The sequence below is a fragment of the Mauremys mutica genome, chromosome 9, assembly GCF_020497125.1.
Source record: "Mauremys mutica isolate MM-2020 ecotype Southern chromosome 9, ASM2049712v1, whole genome shotgun sequence".
Taxonomy (NCBI): domain Eukaryota; kingdom Metazoa; phylum Chordata; order Testudines; family Geoemydidae; genus Mauremys; species Mauremys mutica.
The window spans coordinates 37,587,581-37,610,240 of NC_059080.1; the positions used below are offsets into that span (position 1 = coordinate 37,587,581).

At 47.2% G+C, this 22,660-nt stretch overlaps 1 long non-coding RNA gene across 1 annotated transcript; it reads right to left on the minus strand.

Moving 5' to 3' along the window:
• Positions 1-1,349: 1,349 nt before the first annotated feature.
• LOC123378091 lies at positions 1,350-17,161 on the minus strand. The gene is made up of 3 exons (XR_006582455.1): positions 17,060-17,161; positions 1,739-1,791; positions 1,350-1,462 (listed from the first exon to the last, which is right to left on the minus strand). It is a non-coding gene; the product is annotated as an uncharacterized LOC123378091 (long non-coding RNA).
• Positions 17,162-22,660: the final 5,499 nt, after the last annotated feature.

Here is a 22,660-nt window from a genome sequence, read left to right on the forward strand (position 1 = left end):
TCCTACCTCTCACAGGGGCCAGCATCAGCTGCTTCTGAGGAAGGGGCAGGAAACCCTGCAGTGGACAGCTGTGGCATAATCTACCCCCAGTGAAGGCCTCATCCTAATCCCTAGTAGTTAAGACTGATGTAAGGCCTAGAGGCATTAATATTGTTAGCATTAAGTATTTTAACTCTGGATATTCTTATTATCCCCTAAATGTCCAGTCTCCCTTTGAATCTTCTAAATTCTTGGTTTCCGTGACACCCTGTGGCAATGAGTTCCACAGTCCAGTTACCCAATCTGTGAAAAGTTATTTTTGTTAATCAGTGAATGAATTTGCCACCTTTCAAATTAACTGAATGTGGTCTCGTTCTGTTTCACGGATAGATCAGACTGGGCTCCCTTGAGCTTTAAGCCCAGGCTTAATTACAATTTTGCACAGAATCTGGAGCGAGTTTTCAGAGTGTACCAAAACTTAAACCCAGATCAGCTTCTCCTGGCTTTTGGAGCTCATTCCACAAGCTTTGCACAGTGCCAATTCTCATTTCCACATTTTCTTTGCACCTCCAGGCTTATTAGATATCTCTATTTGTACCAACAGGGAATTTAATTTGTATACAAAAAAAAAACCCCACAACACTAAACATGAATTCAATTGCTGGAAAAAAACTCCCTGTTACTAAGGGTTCAAACACAGCAGCACAATGATTTAGAATAGACTTGTGTGGGTGGCCACATGCTGAGAGCCACATGAAGAAAATAAAGCTACATCAATATATGATTCCTCTAACAGTTCCAAAGTGTTTTAATGCAGATTTTTCAAAAATAATGGATTTTGACATTGCAGTACCTACAGACTGAGCCCCATGCTGATTTTGGGAATTACTGCGCCAATCTAGGGACACAAGTGGCCCACCTCCTCACTGTCATATCCGAGCACCTTACAATTAGGAATGGATTTATGTCCTCACGGCACCCCTTTGCGGTGGGGAAGTATTGCCCTCTTTTACCAATGGGGAGGTGAGGCACAGAGAGATAAAATGACAGCCCAAAGTCATACAAGGACCAAATCAGAGCCAGGTATTGAACCCAGATCTCCTGAGTGCCAATCCAGTAGATTAACAACAAGCCTACCTAGATATTTATACAGCTCTCAACACCATAGTATCTAAGCACAACTATCATTCATAGATTTCTCCCCTCATATTATCCCTGTGAGGTAGGGAAGTATCATATCCATTTTACAGAGGCACCAGGTAGATTAAGTTACTTGTTCAAGGTCTCCCAAGAAATCTGTGGCAGAGACAGAAATTGAACCAAGGTCTCCTGAATCCCATTCCAGTGCCCCACCCAGTAGACCATCCTACCTTCAACACCAGGTGTTGAAATAATGACCACTGGTTGTACCCAAAAATGCATGCTGCTGGCAGAGGATATTCTTGATCACTGAAGGTTTCCTGTCCAGGGGGCTGCAGTCTTTCTACAGTAAATAAAAGGGTATGAAAGAGGGCTCACTAGACAGACACACACACACAGATTCTAACTTTATCAAAACATAATATTTGCCAGACCAAACAAGTGGTCTGCCTAGTCCAGTGGCCTAGGCAAGTCATGTACATCCACAATTTCAACAAGTGTAACGATTTTGTGTGCCTCTCAGAAGACAGCTCTAATGATAGCACTTTTGAACACTTTGGCCTTCATCTCTCTCAGATCCAGCAGGTGCGACTAGGGCGAACAATCCTTATTTACTTACCTAACCGGGGTTGTTTGTCCTAGCCCCTTAATGTTTGCACAGCGCTCTGAGATCTATAAACACAAGGACAAAGGGTTAGCATGTTCAGATTTTGCTGCCAACGCTATCTCTGAAGATCTTAGGACACCCGCACATACAGTACGTTTCCTCTGATCCAGCTGGAGTTGCTATATCATATTCTAGCTTTCTGGTCAACTGCAAATAACAGAAGATACATCCAGGCCAACAGAACATTCTCAGGCTAGCTCTCCATGTTTTTCAGCCAGCTCTGCATTCAGTGGCTCAGAACTCCAATGCACATGATACATTTTCTGAGCACTGAGAAGCATGAAGCAGAACAATATCCATAAAGAATCAGATCAGAATTCTAATGACAGGATTGATGATTACCAGGGGAAAAAAAGATTCATATTATAGACTTTCCTAGGATGGGTATTTTGCAGCATTTAAGATGCTTTGAAAACTAAGTCTGCGTTAAGAGGTATTCTTGTTCAGAAAGATATCGGCCTTTGGCTGGTATTATATACAGTAGCTATGTGGCCATCTGGATTTTGCCTTGAATCATTTTCATTGATTCAGAGGCATTTTAAAATGCTTAAGTTACTACATCAGATTTAAATTTCAAATCGATGTCGGCTTTGCAGAATTGCTCTGTCTTTGCAGCATGGCTGAACAAACACCATTCAGAGGCAGCTAAGAACTTCACCAGAACCAGACTGGAACGGGAACTTATTTGATTTAGCCACCTATTGACAGCTCCCTCACGGAGCTTGTTTTGTTAATTCTGCTTGCAACCTTTAACGTCTCTGATGCCTTTTATGGCACAAGTCCTTTGAACGTTAAATTCTTCTACTAGTAACAGCAAAGACTGCTCCAATTATGTTCTTCTTGGGAACTTATTAACTAGAGCTGAAACAGTCTAAAATAATTCACATAACTGTATCTTGCCTGCGGCTGTATGGGTGGTTGGAATGCTTTAACATTCACTTCCTATCCACCTCAATAAATTGAGATCTGATACTTGGTATTCACGCCTGCTATCAGCATCATCTAAATCACTCCAGATCAGAGGGCAGACCCGATTTTGCTCCCCTTCCACACTCGAGTGCAGGGTTGAGCTGGACAAAGTGTTCTCACAGTGCATGGAATGGGCACTTTATGGAATGAGAGATGCTATAAGCAAGATTTTTAATCAGGCCCATTGCTCTAAAATGTAATACATTCATGAGAATATGCCTGGCCGGTCCTGGGCCACATTTTACAGACTCTTATTAAACTTTGACACTTTTTATGGTGCAAATGATATTCCAGATCAATAACTCTGAAAATACTTACTCATATAGGGCCAAATCATCCTGCTACTCCCAGCCTCAGTGACTGGGCAGATACATCCCTCTTTTCCACTGCTGCTATGAGCTGCAGAATCCATGCCATTACAGATCCTCTGTCCCATACCTGCTCCTCCTCCTCTTCTGTGCACCGCTGGACAGGGAGCCTATATACAATGGGCTCCAGCCCATGCAAAACAAGTAGATCTGGAAACTTCCTGCAATAGCTATTATTGTATTGCATTACTGTATAAAGTTAATGTATTATTGTGGGCCAGTGATTGTATGGAATTCCAGGGGGAAGGGTAACCCCAGCATCTCCAGGAACTGAAAACAGTGTGTCTGTGGAGGGGAGGGGATTAGGCCAATTCACTCAGGCTGTACCACCTTCAGAGAGGTACCAGCTCCTGGTCAGCCTTGCTTATACTAATTCAAACAGAGCCCAATAGACAAAGAAAGGACTTTGGGATATATAGCCTGAGTTAAACTCTCTCAAAGCCTGCTTTCTCATCCAGCAAATCATAAAATATTGAGGTTGGAAGGGACCTCTGGAGGTCATTGAGTCTAACCCCCTGCTCAAAGCAGGACCCATCCCCAATTAAATCATCCAATTTTTTTGCCCCAAATCCCTAAGTGGCCCCTCAAGAATTGAGCTTATAGCCTTGGGTTTAGCAAGCCAATGTGCAAACCACTGAGCTATCCCTCCCCCCAACATGACCTTCTGTCCAAAGGCCTAGGAAAGGGTTGGAAGAACTGACACCAAGCCCTTGTAGAAATGGGAAGAGGGGTGCTCTTGGGTAAGCTTATTAGCATGAATGTAAGCATTGTTTTTAATGTGTTTTCTCTGCACATTAAGAATAAAATGTGCTTGCTTTGAAAGAGCTGCAGGGTAACTTAAAACCACGGGCCATTACCCTGTTCATAGCCTTTGAAGAGATGTTGGCCAGTTTATGCAATCTGTCCTGCTGGGGATATCCTGGTGCAGCCTGGGAAAAAACTTTGGTCAGAAGGAAGAAAGATGCAGGTCTCTGCCCAAGTGAAGTGATAGCTGAGGAACTGGAAGCCTAGAGTGGGTGTCCTTGCTGGACCATGAAGGGGAAATACTGGTTCAATTGCCCTGAATTTCCATTTTCCCTGCCTTATGCAGGGGACCACACTATTTACACAGTCAGAAAGTACCCTGCAGCCAGAGATGAAGGGACAAGATGGGCTCCATAGGACCAAATTCTGCATAAGAAGGTGAAAGCTTAAAGTCAATAGGAATCGTGAATTTACCCAAAGGCATAATTCAGTCAAGTGCATCTGCCATAATAAGTCCTTTGCCCCGTGGCTATAGGAATGAAGATTCTGCGACCTGCTGCAGCCCCACTCTGATGGGAAGAGACCAGTCACTTCAGCTGGATGGCTGATGGGGGCAGTTGAGGTTGGAACATGAAGGTTCAAACAGGGCTTCTGCTAAATTATTTGTGCATAGGGTTAAAGCCCCCAGAAGGGTCATATGCAACTATGGCTAGGGGCCTTAATACAACAGAGACTTTTCCAGGATTAGAATATGGAGGAATTATTTCTCCTTTCACGCTGCAGTCCCTGAAGCCCTGCTGTTAGGGGCAGCATCTCCTCTGGTGTTGTGCACTACACGGTCATTTCCCCATTTGCAAGGTATCATACACTGGTAACTCATTGGCTGGAGTGCAGGAGGCCAGCACATATAAAGCCAGCCCTGTCTTTTCATGTGAGATTCTCTGACACATAGCTACACATGCATGTATAGATTATTTTCTGTAGCATCAATTGAGTGGGTCTTTAAACAGAATCAATAGAGAGCAAAATGCATCATCAATACACATATGAACACATGTCACGCTTTCGGAGACAGTATCCAGGGGGTGGGAGGTGTTAAAAGTTGTAATAAGGCAAATTTAAAACTTGCAGATAGTTTAAAACTTCATCTAGGTTAGAGATGGTGGCAGGGCCAGCACTTCCACTAGGCAACCCTAGGCGGTCACCTAGGGCGGCAGGATTTGGGGGGCGGCATTTTGCCAACCTCGATCGGCAGTGGGGGTCCTTCCGCTCCAGGTCTTTGGCGGAAATTCGGCGGCGGGTCCTTCATTTGCTCCGGGACCCGCTGCCGAAGTGCCCCGAAGACGCGGAGTGGAAGGACCCCCCGCCGCCAAATATTCAGAGGAGGAGCGCTGCTGCCTAGGGCAGCAAAAACCATGGCACCACTCCTGGATGGTGGAGCTGACATCAAACAGCTACTGCCATAAGGGCCTGTGGCCAGTTTCTGGTCTTACTCCACTAGGCAACTAGTATTCCAGCCTAGTTTGCAATCAGCTCAAGACGAAAATATAAGATCAAGTTGAACAACAACAAGAAAAATCTCCTGATGCACATTCACAAAAGCGTCCTTGGGCAGGTTCAGCGGCAGCATCCCTCACATATGGCTGCAGCCTCAGCACCACACATTTAGGAACTTGACTACAACCACAGGGATTAGGTCCATATCTGCTTCCCGGCAGAATTAAGGTCCAGTAGGTCATCTTACCTCCTTAGTGAAGTGAAATAAAACAAGGCATTGGGGGTAAAACTCAAGCCCCAGCAGACCTAGTGCTGTTACCACAGCAAAAAGTCATGGCTGCAACCCTGAGGTTATTAAAAGGCAGATTATCACTGCAATGCCCAGGGCATTAGCAGAATAATTCCCTCGGAGACATACACAACTAATTAAGTCCCTGTGCGCTGTACTGAATATGCACTGCCGAGCAGCCATCATTGTAATCAAAACTTTGCTCAAGAATAAAAACAGCCAAGTTGTCAGAAAACAATTCATCTCTCTTCTCCCCACCTGACCTTCAGTGATACATCATCCACGCAACAGGCCATCGACGATCTAATGAGCATTTACTCCAAGTTATTTGGGCTGGGTGTCTCACTAGGGCTGGTTAGGAGATGGTGCTGGGGCAGCATCAGTTAATCCTCACCACGATTCTTTTGTTTAAATGTAGAAACGTTCATTTGGTTCATTTGGAAGGGCACAAGGCACCAAATGGCAGCTGTCAGTGAACTGCGTGAGTCTTATGTATTTCATTTCCTACCATCTACGGACGGGAAGCAAATAGGGCCCAACTGATCTGTTCCTTTGATAAGTTATTTGTTTTTTCCCTTACAACTCATTATTAAGGGGACTCCTTCATCCTTGCCTGAGCCACTGCTTGTTCCATTTAATCCCAGCATCGTGCTTGCCTTTCCTTTTGTTTTGTGAAAGACGCTAAAGGTGCCGAGAGCTGGGAGTGCAACACACTCAGATTCCAGGATGGCTCACACATCACAGAGATGAAACCATTAGAAACAGAGAAGTCCTGCTGGATCATCCAGTCCCTCTTCCTCCCTAACCAAGATAGTACCCTGCATTCTATTGGGCAGTCCAAGAGTCTGAGACTGGGATAAAACAGTGATGAAGCTGGAAACATCTCAGCTGCAAGATGTTTTATGATTATGACAGAAGCAGCCCTGTGGCTCACCTTGCAGATGCATGCAGACTATCAGTGGCCTATGGGCTAGTTTGAAAAACACTGCCTCTGAATGATCCAAGAGGTATAACTAAAAGTAGTAGTAATACTGTGCAGTTACATAGTGCTTTTTGTCTTCTAATGACTCTGAACAATGATAAAAACATAAGAATGGACATACTGGGTCAGATCAATGGTCTATCTAGCCCAGTATCCTGTCTTCCAACAGTGGCTGGTGTCAGATGCTTCAGAGGGAATGAAACAAAGGAGGGCAATTATTGAGTGATCCATCCTGTCATCTACTCCCAGCTTCTGGCAGTCAGAGGCTTAGGGCCACCCAGAGCATAAGGCGGCATCCCTGACCATCTTGGCTAATAGCCATTGATAGACCTATCCTCCATGTATCTAATTCATTTTTTAACCCAGATATACTTTTGGCCTTCACAACATTCCCCTGGCATTGAGTTCCACAAGTTGACTATGAACTGTGAGAAGAACTATTTCCTTATGTTTGTTTTAAACCGGCTGCCTGTAATTTCATTGGGTGACCCCTGGTTCTTGTGTTATGTGAAAGGGTGAGTAACATTTCCTTATTCATTTTCTCCTGAACTTTCATGATTTTATAGACTTCTATCATAACCCCCCTTAGTCGTCTCTTTTCTACAATGAACAGCCCCAGTCTTTTTAATCGCTCCTCATATGGAAGCTGTTCCATACTCCAATCATTTTTGTTGACCTACTCTGTGTATTTTCTAATTCTAATATATCTTTTTTGAGATGCAGCGACCAGAACTGCACACGTATTCAAGGTGTGGGTGCCCCATGGATTTATATAATAGCTTTGTGATATTGTCTGTGTTATTATCTATCCCTTTCTTAATGGCTCCCAGCATTCTGTGAGCTTTTTTTGATTGCCACTGCACATTGAGCAGATGTTTTCAGAGAACTGTCCAACATGACTCCAATATCTCTTTCTTGAGTGGTAACACCAAATGATGGGGTCTAAATTAGCTAACTATTGCTCTCAACAGTGCCACACTAGTGGAGTAACACAGTGGTGAATCAGGCCCATGATTTAGAAAGCACTTTGAAGCACTTAATTGTGGTTAAAACAGTCTCCTAGGCCTCAGGAGACCTAGGTTCAGTTCCTTGCTCTGCTACAGATTTCCTGTGTGACGTTGAGTAAGTCACTTAATCTTCCCATGCCTCAGTTTCCCATCTGTAAAATGGAGATAAGAACTCTATTTGGATTGCAAGTTGATGGAGGCAGGGACAGTTGATTTCTGACTACATGTGTGTGGAGTGCATAGGAAAATGGGACCTCTACAAGAAATGAAATGGAAACCACCCGTCTCAACAGGCAATGGCATCAGCCCCCAAAACAGTTCAGTTACTAGGTATCGGGCTGCTGCATCGCAAATGGCTAAAAAGTCTGATTCTTGAGTGACCGTCCTTGCCACAGATAATGAAGGTGTAAGGCGCCAGAAGATGAAGCCAGTATAGTCTTAACGCTTGAGGCCTGCTGTGCTTCTCTCTTTGCTGTCAGGGCTGTTAAGAGCCACTGGAATAATAGTAATAATTACTATGTCAATGCAAGTCTTACGTGACATGTTCACAGGCTTTAAAAACTCATAACTGACAAGTTTAGCGAAATGCCAGACTAACTCTTGTGCAGACAGAGAATGTTGTGAAAAAACAGAAACAGTGCAGAGTTTTGTTCCAAGTTGTTGTGTTAGATTTCTCCTGTAAAGTACCATTGTTTTTCTCTTCATCTTTGGATCAGACCTAGGTATTTCAGAGCAGGAAAATTATGAGCGAAGGTATAAAAAAAATCTGAGGGTTCTAATGAGTGACAAGATCTTTGTTGATGTCACCTGAATTGCTAGATGTATTTCTGTTCTTGTAATGCAGCATCCCATACAACTTTTATAATATGAGTAAAAGACAGAAAGACACACACACACACACACACACACCATCATCAGAGTCAAGAATACATTTCTCCATGGAGTCCATTACTCTAAGGAGTAGTCTGACTAACAGGACTATGACATAAATACAGAGTGAGACTAATATTGTTCTGTCACAGGCATTGGCAACATTTGTTCTACTCTCCCATGTTACTACACTGGGGCCAAATTCAATTCAATAGGAGTATTTTCACTGACTTCAGTGGGCTCTGGATCAAGCTGTAGGCCCTGATTCTGCTCCCTTATGCTGAGCACTCACACACAGGGACCAGCCTCTAATCAGATTCCCATGGGCAGATTGAAGTCAGCATGGCTTGGCACAGGCATGTCCACAGAACTGGGGTCAGGAATAGTGCCATGGATTCAGTGAGACTCTATACGTACTATTCAGTGTGAGGGAGGGTTGCAAAATCAGTCCCATGAAGGGTAGCATTAAGAAACGCCACAGTGGTGGAGAGACAGATATATTAAAGCAATACGCAAGGCAGGACAATGGGGAAGGAAGAAAGTGAGAGTTTACTTAGCTAACCCTGCAGTCAAAACTTTAGTTTTAAAAGATCAAGTCATGGAAAAGCCGTGTGCCAAAACACAGCCACTCGGCCATTGTGATCTACATGTTGCATTCCCTCTCACCTTCAGCCTCTCTCTCTTTGCCCTACATCTACCCACGTGGAGCCACTTGTAGGACTGGGGCCTTCACCTGTAAGCACTTCAGAGCAGGGCTCTTCATACAAGTCTAAAAGGCCCTGGGTAAAATTTTCCAAAGCACCTATGGGATTTGGGAGCCCCATTGACTTGAAATCCTTTTGAAAATAGGACTTAGGTGCTTTTGAAATTCCCCACCCACAAGCACTATTTTGGAAGCTATATAAATAATGACAATCTCCAAACTGTCCATCCAAGACTAAGTGGATTTTCCAAACCAATCCTTCCTGTGAGAAACCATCTCCCTACCATCTTTAAAATATTTGTGAAAGTATGGCTCATTTACTCTCACATTTCTACAGTAACACTCTATTTTCATTTCACATTGGACAACAGTGGCAATTTGCTAAAGGACAGTGGCTCCTACCAGTTGAGATCATTTATGAAAACTTTTCAGTATCGGACAGAATTTCTAATTTTTGTATCTCAAATGGCAATGTGCATCACAGCAGACAACTGTTCTATAGAAGCACTAATGCACAGCCTGAATTGTCCTACCAGATGGTATTCCATATGGATGCAACTGAAGAGGACATACTGCTGCTGTATCACTAGTGGCAATCCAGTCTCCTCCTCCTCACCATATTCTCTCTAAAGATTGCACATGGTGCTGAGACTTGTATATCCCAAATTCTCAGTTTATTTCTGAACATTATGTAGATGTCAAAGCATGGCACAGGCTACTCAGCCCCACTTGATACTTTTTTCTGTTTCAAACAGTTATAGGTGAGTGGGTGGGGGGAAAAAATCTGTATTTTTCCCTAAACTGAATAATTTGCCTTCTGCCGTAGCAGCTCTAGCTGTGATCTCATAAATTAAGCGCAGGTGTGTGACCACTACTTCAATCAGAGGCCTCCAGAGAAGGAGGCTTCAAGAAGATATGTGATCAAACAGGTGGCATTTCTCCTGGTGTAACAATGCCCCAACATAGCTGAGGGACCACTGGCCATCATTTGGGCATCATTGCCGGCAAGTTAAAGAAGTATGGGCTGGATGAATGGACTATAAGGTGGAAAGAAAGCTGGCTAGATCATCGGGCTCAACAGGTAGTGATCAATGGCTCCATGTCTAGTTGGCAGTCAATATCAAGCAGAGTGCCCCAAGGGTCAGTCCAGGGGCCGGTTTTGTTCAATATCTTCATTAATGATCTGGAGGATGGTGTGGACTGCACCCTCAGCAAGTTTGCAGATGACACTAAACTGGGAGGAGTGGTAGATACGCTGGAGGGTTGGGATAGGATACAGAGAGACCTAGACAAATTAGAGAATTGGGCCAAAAGAAATCTGATGAGGTTCAACAAGGACAAGTGCAGAGTCCTGTACTTAGGATGGAAGAATCCCATGCACTGCTACAGACTAGGGACTGAGTGGCTAGGCAGCAGTTCTGCAGAAAAGGACCTAGGGGGTACAGTGGATGAGAAGCTGGATATGAGTCAACAGTGAGCCCTTGTTGCCAAGAAGGCTAACGGCATTTTGGGTTGTATAAGTAGGGGCATTGCCAGCAGATCAAGGGATGTGATCATTCCCCTCTATTCAACATTGGTGAGGCCTCATCTGGAGTACTGTGTCCAGTTTGGGGCCCCTACAAGAAGAATGTGGAAAAATTGGAAAGAGTCCAGTGGAGGGCAACAAAAGTTATTAGGGGGCTGGAGCACATAACTTATGAGGGAACTGGGATTGTTTAGTCTGCAGAAAAGAAGAATGAGCGGGGATTTGATAGCTGCTTTCAAAGAATATGCGGGTTCTAAAGAGGATGGATCTAGACTGTTCTCAGTCGTGGCAGATGACAGAACAAGGAGTAATGGTCTCAAGTTGCAGTGTGGGAGGTTTAGGTTGGATATTAGGAAAAACTTTTTCACTAGGAGTGTGGTGAAGCACTGGAATGGGTTTCCTAGGAAGGTGGTGGAATCTCCTTCCTTAGAGGTTTTTAAGGTCAGGCTTGAGAAAGCCCTGGCTGGGATGATTTAGTTAGGAATTGGTCCTGCTTTGAGCAGAGGGTTGGACTAGATGACCTCCTGAGGTCCCTTCCAACCCTGATATTCTATGACACAGAAAACTAAGGTCCTAACTGCTATTTGTTGTTAAAGTTCCTGTCATGGACGACAGGAACACAGTCCAAAACAGGTCTTGCCGGTACAGACAACTGGACCCCCTTTAGTTAAGTCCATCTGGGGCCCCCAGGGAGGCCACAGCCCCTTTGGGAAGCCCAAACCCCATCGGCATGCCCCTCTCCATTTCCCAGCCAGCTCAAAACTGAAACTCCCTCCAGCCTCTCACTCAGCCTCCTCCCGGCTCCTCCCCCAGCCTTTGTCATTTTTCCAGTTTCCGGGACAGAGGTGTTACCTGGCCTCCAACCCCCCACCTAGGTTCTCAGGTTACATGCTCAGGTATGCTCCCTTCCCCAGTGCAGGCTGTCCCAGAAAAACTCCCCTCTCAGCATTCACATAACACATCAACAACATTCCCATTTTGTCACATCTCTCCCAAATTCGAGACCGAACTGAGCAGGGTCACTTCAGCCAGTGACCTGGGGAAGTTCAAACCTACCTACGTTCCCATGGATGCCCCAGCATCCCCCCACTTCCTGGGGGAGAATTACACCAGGCCCTTCCAGTTCCCCTCCCCCCCCCACTTAGGTCGGTTGTGCTCGAGGGCACTCATAGTCTGCAGGTGGGAAGGCTTATGCGGTCCGTGCCCTTCCCCTCCCCGCCCTTCCCCCCCCCCCCAGTACCCCTGGGGTTCAAACTGGGATGGGGTCTTTTCCCAGCGGTCCAGTCTGGAGGGCTGTGATTCGGGCTCTCCTGGTTAAGAGCCCCCCTTTTTACCTTGGCCACCCTCTGGAAAGGCTCCTCTATGCTGGGCAAAGGTTCTAAAGCTGTTTTCCCCTTGTCCTGGGCCTTCCTCACCCTCTGACAGAGGTCACAGGATCAGAAGCACTGTCGGACAGTAATAAAGACCCCAGGCCAGTAAAAGTTCCATAGCAGCCTCTGCTGGGTACGCCAGATTCCCTGAGAGGGGAATGTCATGGGCCCGGCACAGCAGCTGGTGGCAATACTTCCGGGGTACCACCAGCTGCCTCCTGATCCCCCATGCCTCCATTTCCCCTGGGGAAGCCCATTCTCGGTACAGGAATCCCTTCTCCCACAGGAACCTTTTCTGGCAATCTCCCCCCATGGTCTGTATCGCACTGAGGTTGGCCGGGTCCCTTATCTTCCGCAAGGAGGGATCTTTCTGCAGCTCGGCCTGGAACTCAGCAGCTGGGACAGGGATGGGGACCTGCTCTCTCTCGCCAGCTGGGTCTGAAGTCGCAGCCTCCTTGAGCTGTGTCCCTGGGCATTCAATCCCCACCAGGTTAGGGTCCTGCACCTCAGGCAAGGTACCATCCCCGAGGTCAAGGCGCAGTGTCCCTTGCAGGCTTGGGCTATGGGTCACGACCAGAGCACCCTGGGGGTTGCTTGGCCAGTTCTCTATGTCCCCCACATTAACACCTCAGTGGGCAAATGGTGGTGCACCCCCATTTTCTTGGGGCCCTCCTTGTCCCCCCATTTCAAGTGTACCCTTGCCATGGGCACTTTGAATGGGGTCCTGCCCACCCCCGTCAGGGTCAGATAGGTGTTGGGCATGACCTGATCTGGAGCTACCACTTCAGACCGGGCCAGCGTCACCTTAGCGCCCATGTCCCAGTATCCTTAGACTTTCCTCCCATCCACCTCCAGGGGAACAAGGCACTTGCTCCGCAGGGACAGCCCTGCGCCCACCCTGTAAATGGAGAACCTGGTGTCCGGAGCATCCAGGCCCTCCTCCCTCCTGAGCAGTTGATAAGCTGCCAGCCCCCCTTGCCTGGGAAGCCTGTCCCTCATTGGGCTGGGCCTCTACCCAGTTAACCCTCTGTGGGTCCAGTTTGCTCGGTCTGTCCCTGAGCCTGGGGCACTGGGTCCGTATGTGGCCTTTCTGGCCACAGTAATAGCAGCCCATGTCCCATTGGTCCCCTCTGTCTGTTACAGCTGTCCCCCTGCTGGATTCCTTTTCCCTCCTTCCTTTCTGTTTTTGCTGAGTGGCCGCCCCCCCGGCCATGGAACTGACTAAAGTCGCAGCCTGGCCCCGCTCACGGAAATGGCTTGTGCAGACTTACTGGAGCCATTGCTCTGCTCAGGGAGGGGGGCTTTTTGCTCCTTTGTCTAGTGTCTTTGTTCGGACCCGGCTTGGTGTAGGGTGCTCTGCCCAGGTATGCAAGATCTAAAAAGGCCAAATAGCTGAGCATATGAGTTATGCCTGTGGCTCAGAAACTTGCCGAGGCATGTCTGTGCTCACCTGAAGTCTCCTCTTCTCCCCTCTAACAAGGGGAACCAATCAAAGTTACTGGCGGGAAACTGCCTGAGTTTGCCTTTATAACCAGACATTTTCTGATCAGACCTCGGAGAAGGTCCTTGCTTTGCCACCTGGTCTGATCAGCTAGGGGTTTTTGGGGGGCCCTCTCCCCGCTCTCGTCTGTTTTTGAGAGTACCCCCGTTTTTAAACTCCCCTCCCACGAACAACAAATTTTGCCTGGAGATCTCCTGATTATTGTGAGCGAATCGAGTCCTCTCTGCATCCTCTGATGCTGAAACTGCTGTTCCTGCTGCTGCTTTGGGGATTGGTAAGAACTCCCTCTTGCAAACTCCCCCTGTCTTAGCTGCTGGCCTTGTTTCCCCAGCAGACAGACCCAAGTTAACTCCGTGGTCTGTGTTCTGTAACTGCTCTGCTTCTAGCTCCGCAGCGCCTTTGCTGCTAGAAATAAGCCTGTGCCACTGCTGAGCTGTGCCTTCCTGGGCTGCAGGCTTGCAGTCATCCCACTGCTGCAGTCACCACCACCCCACCTTGGGGCTGTATCCTGGGCACACACCACTCTGCCCTCTGAAACTACCCCTAGCATAAGGTGCACCCATTAGGTTAGGTTTAGCCTTTAGTCTAGATAAGTTGTAATTTCATTTTGCATAGCTGTGGTTAAGTTAGATTTAGAGAATTGTTTGTATTGTGCTCTGTACGTTAAGTTTAAGAAGTTGTTGCATTGTGTTCTGTTGCTTGCTAATTTGTGTAGTCTTGGTTAAGTTAGATCATAGATAAGATTTTGCTGTGTTCTGTATAATTGTGATTAAGTCGGTCTTCCCACTGTCGGCCCCCCCCTCCCCCCGCGGGGCTTCCCCAGTCACTTACAGCCTGTTTGTTCTCTGTGTCTCTGAGTTTAAATCTCCCTCCGCAGCGCCTCTGCCTTTGCTCTCTGCTCCACCACGTGCTTCTCTTCCCCATCCCAATCTAGCATAAAACCCCATTGGTTACTTTTTCTCTCTAACACACCTCACATTCTACATTTACACCACTGTGACACATTTTACCCAGAATTGTTTGCTATTTAACATATTTTATCCATAACTGTTAGTTATATGCAGCTGTGACACACCCTTTACATAGAAATTGTTAGCTACCTGTTACATTTATACTTCAGTGTTAATTGGTTACCCACTGTATTGTACCCCACTATTGAAACCCCCTATACTGTTCACCAAAAGAAACCCCTCCCCAATTGTCTACCTTAACAAACCCCATACCCCTCACTATTGAATTTTCCCTGTTTTTGCATTTTCTTAATAAAGTTTATTTTGCACCCCACCAGTGCAGTAATTGTCCCCCAAGATCCCCTACCTGCTGGCAGGGTCACCCTCAAGCTGGTCGGTTGGCCCTGATGCCAGATGTTCCCCTTGGGAGGAGGTTCTCCATGTTTCACTTATGGGATGTCCCAGGATCACTCTCTTTCTGCATCATGGCAGGCCTGTTCCTTTGGGACTCTTCCCTGCCACCCTCTGACCAGCTCTTCACAAACTCATCGACCAGCCTCCCTGCATGTCGCGGGTTCTCTGGCTTTTTGTCCCTCAACCACAGCCTCAGGTTGGATGGGCACTGCTCATACAGTTGCTCTAGTACGATCAGTTTAACCAGGTCCTCCTTCGTCTGGGCCACATCTGCCCACTTGCTGGCGTATCCCTCCATGCGGACGGCTAGTTGCAGATATGAGACCTCAGGGGTTTTATCCTGACCCCGGAACCTTTCCCGGTACATCTCAGGAGTCGGCCCAAACTTGCACAGCAGGGCCTTTCTGAATGGTTCGTAGTCCCCTTTGTCCGCCCCTACCAGTTGGCGGTACAATGCCACGGCTTTGGAGTCCAGGGGGTGAGAACCCAGAGCCTGTCTGCAGGATTAACCTGGTGCAGCTCGCAGGCTGTCTCAAAGGCATCCAGGAAGTCATCCATGTCCTCCTCCTCCTTATGCTGGGCCAGGATGCACTTATCAAAACTCCGGGCAGGCCTGGATCCCCGCTCACTCACCGCAGCCGGGGGCTCGCTGCTCCTCAGCCTGGCCAGCTCCAGCTCAGGCTGCTTCTGTCTCTCTTCATGCTGCCTCTGTCTCTCGTTCTCCTCCAGGTCACACTGCCTTTGTCTCTCTTCATGCTCCCTCTCTTTTTCACGATCCTCCACCTCTCTCATTTGTAGCTCTCTCTCCCATTTTAGCCGCTTCCGCTCCATGGATGCCGAGCATTGGCGGGAGGATCCCCTGTTGGCCGGGGGTGTCATGGTGCCCTCGGTATTTGTTGGACTCCTCCCCACCCTTCCCCTAGGCATAGGAAGAAGGGGTCTCGGGAAGCCCTCCGCAGCCAGCTGACCACTCCCAGCTGGGACAGACGCTGGTGCCTGCGCTGCATCTGCCAGGCTGCTTCCCTCAGAGACAGGGATCAGTTCATTCGAGTGATCTCCCTCCTCCAGCTGGGCAATCAGCTGGTCTTTGGTGAGCCTCCCACTGCCCAGCCCCCTCTGCTTGCACAGCTCCACCAGGTCACTCTTAAGGTGCTTAGCATACATCTTCCTGTTGGCCACTCACAGACCTCGGTGCTCGCCACTCCCCACAGTTTACAGGGAGACCCCTAGTGTGTCAGCCCTTCTCGAGGTCACCATTCTCTGCCAGGGTTGAGCAGCAGAGTCCTCCACCCCTGGGACTGCTCGCTGCAATCCCCCAGGGGACCATGGTACTGCAAAAGGCCTTCTTGCTGGTTACACACTCCCGGGGTTTAATCGGCCTCTGGAACCATCCCGCGCTGATTCTGCAACACGCCTGGTCCCCGTCAATCCCCCTTCATTTTACTGCTCCCAGTCACTTACTGCAGGAAGTGCTGTCCACGGGCTGCAGTAGATCCCACCTCTGGCACCAATTGTCATGGAGTGTGGGGGGAGACTAGGCCTGGCACCCCCGGCTTCCTGCGATTCACCAGGACTCTCAGCCAGCCAGTAAAATAGAAGGTTTATTTAGATGACAGGAACACAGTCCAAAACAGGTCTTGCCGGTACAGACAACTGGACCCCCCTTAGTTAGGTCCATCTGGGGCCCCCAGGGAGGCCACAGCCCCTTTGGGAAGCCCAAGCCCCATCGGTATGCCCCTCTCCATTTCCCAGCCAGCTCAAAACTGAAACACCCTCCAGCCTCTCACTCAGCCTCCCCCCGGCTCCTCCCCCAGCCTTTGTCATTTTTCTAGTTTCCCGGGCAGAGGTGTTACCTGGTCTCCAACCCCCCACCTGGGTTCTCAGATTACATGCTCAGGTATGCTCCCTTCCCCAATGCAGGCTGTCCCAGAAAAACTCCCCTCTCAGCATTCTCATAACACAACAACATTCCCACTTTGTCACAGTGACCAAATCCCAACTTGGGTAATTACATACATATATATATATATATAGAACCTTCCCCCTATAGTTTCCAGTTGGGAAAACTCTTTTGTAGCTCTCACCTCACTCTTTGTCAGCACAGGACAGTTCCACTGCAAAGGGAGCTATATTTCAGTGGTGGAATATGGCTGAATGCTGTGTATGTCCTTGGGCTCCTACAAGTATCAAACAGGAAGAAAGGTCCTGAATGCATTTCAGTGATGCTCACACAATTGCAAAAACACCCATTGGGCTCGTTATGAAATTAACACACAGAGACCTGTATATGCCCGCAGGTGAACACCGGACTTCCATTAAAGTTAATTCCCATTCCCTTTATGTCCCTACTTACCCATGACCACACAGCACCAAGCAAAAAAAGAATATTAGCTGACCGTGTAGCTGGCGTATGGATTCACTGCTCATGGGGAAATAAGAGTCTTTATACCAGCTGAATGCAGTGCAGCCTGTTAACAGTAGACAGCAAAGAGATTGCTGTTTTCTTTAAAGCAGGTGTTGATAGAACCCAGTGAGATTAACACAATGGGATCCTGGTCCATGGCACTTCAACAATACAAATAAATGAACAACAACAATAGATGCATGCTGTTTCAGCAGGTTAAAATTTCAGTTTTGAATAGCCCAGAGTGACTGTGGCTAGTAGACAACTTCACTATCACCAGCCCCAAGCACTCAAAAATCACAAGTCAGGCTCAAAAGTCTGAGAGTGGCTTAACAATTACAAGATTTAAAGAAAACAACAAATTTTGGGTTCTTCTTCTTTGCCTTCAGGTTTCCAGGCCTGTAGGGTGCCCTTCATTTGTGTTTACAGGCTTTTTTACACAACCATGCAGGCTAAACACTTAATTTTTTTATAAACCTGTAGCTGGCCCAGACTCACCCCTGCAGCACCTCCTGCTGGTGACTTCCGGGAATTAGCTCAATCTAGCCCAGAGCGCCCTCTGTAGGCCAGTGATCCGCCTTCCAGCTACTGGCCCCCGTGTCCCTCCCAGGATCCCGGTGCCCCTTTAACTGGGTCTCCCCCTCCCAGGGGAACCCCCACCCCACTATCTCCCCTTTGCCTCAGTATTGGCTACTGCCCAGTCTCCATCTAGCCCCTGTTCACTGGGGCAGACTGCAGTATCAGCCACTCATCATCAGCAAAGGGGTTTGGACCTGCTGCCTTTGCCTACCCCTGGGCTGCCCCCTGCAACCCCTAGTACCTCTTGGCCTAATGCTAGGCCGCAGCCTGGGGCTTTCCAGGCAGGAGCTCCCCAGCTCCTCTGCCTTTCCCTAGCCCTGCACCACTCTAGGTACCTTGTCTCGCTCCCTGCAGCCAGGCCATTCTCCCTCTATAGGCAGAGGAAGACTGGGTGGGCTCCTGGCTCACAGCCTTTTATAGGGGCCAGCTGTGGCCTGATTGGGGTGTGGCCCAGCTGCGGCCACTTCCCCAATCAGCCCAGCTTTTAGAGCAGTAGCTCTCAAGCTCTGCCAGGCCGCTTTTTAAACCCCTCAGGGCAGGAGCGGGTAACCAACCCGGTACAAAACCATAGCTGAGATTCTCACATAATTACGAGTCCAGGAGCTGAAAATTTAAGAAAAACACCAAATATTACAAGACTTGAGAAGAAACAAAGTTAGCAGCACTGGAGCTGTTAGCACAGGCCTCACCGCACTTCACACAGTATGTGTAATTTGGCAACAGGTTTGCGGCCTCCTTCATCTCACAATGCCCAGAAATGATCACTTGCATTATATGACGAGCACTCAGCACCATCTGTCCTAGCTGACCGCGTTACTACTCTCCTTGTTGATACCCAAGATTCTGCTTCCTTCAGGCGCATCTGCTGGTGCAACATCCTATTGGGTGCTATGGAAAATGACAAGCTGAGTCTTCAAGCGACACAAAGGTCTATATGGAGAGCCAGACAAAGGAACTAGCAAGAGGGAGGATACTGAGAGCTGTAACCAATGGAGCCATTCAGACTAAACTTAGCTTAGACCCATCAAAACTATGTGGCTTCAAAACAGCTCAGCTGAGGGAGGGAAAGGTGCTGCTGGAAAGAACCATCTATGAGAAGTTGGTTGCTAGGGAAAAAAGATGGGCACCCTCTTCAGAATATACCAGTGTCCCCTTTCAGAGTGCAGAGCCTGGCTTGGCCAGTCCATCTGAGGATTACATCTGTAACATGACTGTATAAATGCTCATTTAGGAGAGACCAGCCATTCTGACTATTCATTGAGCCTTCTAGCATGTCATGAAATCCCACTGGGTGATAAAACATCATATCAGCTAATTACCAGTTTTGAATAGATTTTCCCATTTAAATGAATCCCCATCACCAAAACTGGTCATGAGGCTCCCATGAGCAGCCCAAAACACCTTATGGTAAAATCACTTTGCTATTTTCTTCCTTTTCAGAAATGAAAAAATAAAAAGTACTAATGGGGAAGAGGGAGAGAGAAGTCGGCCTGCTAGATTCATCTTAACCATAGGAAAAAGTCTTTTGAACTTCTCTTAATGAGAACTTACTTTTTTCAGATACAACGTAATTATTGCTAATTGCTTCATCTCTTAATTGTTATTGCAAGGCAACTAAACATTGTTATGTTGATTGCTCAAGAGTGGATTGTTAATGGCTTTAATCATTTGATAATCCAGTAATACAATCAATGTAATTCGGCACCTTGTAGGGAAGCTTTTTGGACATACAAGCAACAGATATAGGCATTTCATGTTATTCTCTGTAGACGTGATTCTGCCATCCTTATTCAGGTTGAGGAGCATTTACTAACTTGAGTAGTCCCATCAATTTCAATGGGATATTGAAGTAAGCCGGGTGATCAGAGAGGAAGCATTGTCCCGGTAGAGGTGGTAGCTGTCTGATTGCCACTAGGGCCGTGTTTCCCAAACTTGGGACACAACTTGTTTAGGGAAAGCCCCTAGCGGGCCAGGCGAGTTTGTTTACCTGCCGCATCCGCAGGTCTGGCCAATCGCGACTCCCACTGGCCGCAGTTCGCTGCTCCAGGCCAATGGGAGCTGCTGGAAGCGGCGTGGGCCGAGGGACGTACTGGCTGCCACTTCCAGTAGCTCCCATTGGCCTGGAGCAGCGAACCGTGGCCAGTGGGAGCCGCGATCGGCCAGACCTGTGGACGTGGCAGTAAACAAACTGGCCCAGCCCGCCGGGGGCTTTCTCTACACAAGTGGCGTCCCAAGTTTGGGAAACACTGCACTAGGGCATGCATCTTGCTCCATTATAAAGGATTCTATTATTCACATGGGATTTCAGCCATATGCAGCGCCATTGCATCCTTTGTGAAAGGATTTAAACAGCAAAGATCTCACAAGGGAAGATTCCCTCCTCCTCGCTTCTGCGTTCTCCCTATGTTTATCCTTATTCAGGGACAGACTCTGCCACTCTTGCGCATATTGTGTAGTATCTGTACATGACTCTGTGATGAGTCCCACAGAAGAACATGGAACTACTTACAGAGCAAGCTACTATGTGATGTGAGTAATAACAGACTCTGGCCCTTTAAAATTACAAGGGAAACTATATTCAGTCCCAGCCCATATGCCTCAACCCCTTTGGCAGTAAGACAGAAGTTCAATCTCCATTCAGCCTTGGCTTCTTTGCTGAGACTGGTGACACGTGGGCCTCATAATGGCAATTGGTTTTGTGATGTGAATACCCACCCACTAGCGGCTAGACTCACCATAACCACCCTATTCCTGTTGCATACTACCTTACTGGTGACTACTCCCACTGAAATCAATAAGAATGAGGGTGGCAGAATTTGATCTTGAGCATTAAAGGGGAGAAGAGTGGCTGAGGCTCCAAGTGTATCACACTGAAAATGACTCACCAGCACGATCAGTTGAAGTGAGCAAACAGCTGTTTATTCTTGCGAAGCACTAAGAACACAGAGATGGGCCATATTCAGGAAGACACACACCAACTCAAACTTTGGCCCACACACTTCATACGAGAAACAAACAGGTTGAGCTGAACTGGGGCGGGAGGGTAAGCAGCGGGGTATCTCTCCCAGAGGAAAGTTGGTCTTGCAGTTAAGGCTCTGGTCTGAGACACAGGAGATCTAGGCTAAAGTCCCAGCTTGGCACCAGACTCTGTGGCATTGGATTTGTCCCTCATGGCCAGATTTTCAAACCTGCTGGATGCTGAGCACTTTTGAAAATGTGCCCTTTAATCTCTCTGCGTCTCAGTTCTTTTCCTTTCTCCCACCTTTTGTCAACCTTGTCTTTTTAGATTGTAAGATGATTGGATCAGGGACTCACTATGCTCACAGCATAACGGGCCCTGAACTCCACTGGACCCTCTAAGTGCTACGGAATGCAACGATAAATATGCATCATGGCAACAATGCCAGTCTGAATTTAGCTAGAGTCATTTTGAGAGAGAATCTAGGAGAGGAACCATTGTTGTGCAGAAGCTCAGTCAAGAAAAAGTCAGCTCTGCCAGACAAGGAGAGGGCTGATATACTAAAGTGCTGCTTTGCTTTAGTCTTCAAGGGAAAGGGAAACATTAAGAGAGTGTGTAATGTAGGAATCGATAACAAGAGAAGGGAGCAGTCACGAGGTAGAATGAGGAAGGACACTGGCACCTAGATAACCTAAATGTGTTCAGACCAGCAAGGGCCAATGACATTCACCCTACAGGCCTAAAGGAACTAGCAGACGTGATAAAGGCACCAGGGGCAATTATTTCTGAGAACTCATGGAGGGTGGATGAGTGGAGAAGGATAAGCAGCCCGGCTGTCCGAAGGCCAAAAGGGGAATCCAGAGAATCACAAATCAGTCCACATTTACTTTCAGTAGCTGATCAAATGAAAGGGCAATTTACAAAGCAGGCAGTGGAAGTATCCTTAGAAAATTAAGGGACGCAGACCAGCTCCCACCAGCATCAAAAACATGTCAAACTAACTTAGCCCCACATTTTTAAAAGGCATCTCAGTTTTGAGTGTCCATTTTGCTACCTGATTTTCCCACAACTCCAACTGGGGCTAAATGGGCCAGCCGGTGATCAGCATCTAGGAAAGTCAGGGGTCCAACTGGACCAAAAATAAGTGGACCCTTGAAAACATTGGCCTTCGTGACTTCCTTTGACACGATCAGCTTGATAGATAGCCAGAATGCAGACACTGTCTGGAGCAGTGAGGTCAAACATGCGGACCACAGGCACGTTCTGACCATGGGAGGTAATTATCCAATTCCTAGGACAGAGTCATGTTCTGCAGAACACAAGCGTTCTTTCTTTTTTCTTTTCTTCTCAAGCACTTTCTACCCCCAATGATTGTGAATAAGGCTGTCAACTAATCACAGTTAATGCATGCAATTAATGCAAAACAAATTAACTAGATTAAAGAAATAGTCATGATTAATCTCAGTTTTAATCACAACTAATCAATAACAGAATACCAATTTAAATTTATTATAAATATTTTGGATGCTTTTCTACATTTTCAAATATATTTATTTCAATTACAACACAGAATAAAAAAGGTACAGTGCTCACTTTGCTCACTATTATTTTTATTACAAATATTTGCACTGTAAAAAGATAAACAAAAGACATAGTATTTTTCAATTCACCTCAGACAAGTCCACTCAGTCCTACCGCTTGTTCAGCAAATTGCTAAGACAAACAAGTTTGTTTACATTTATG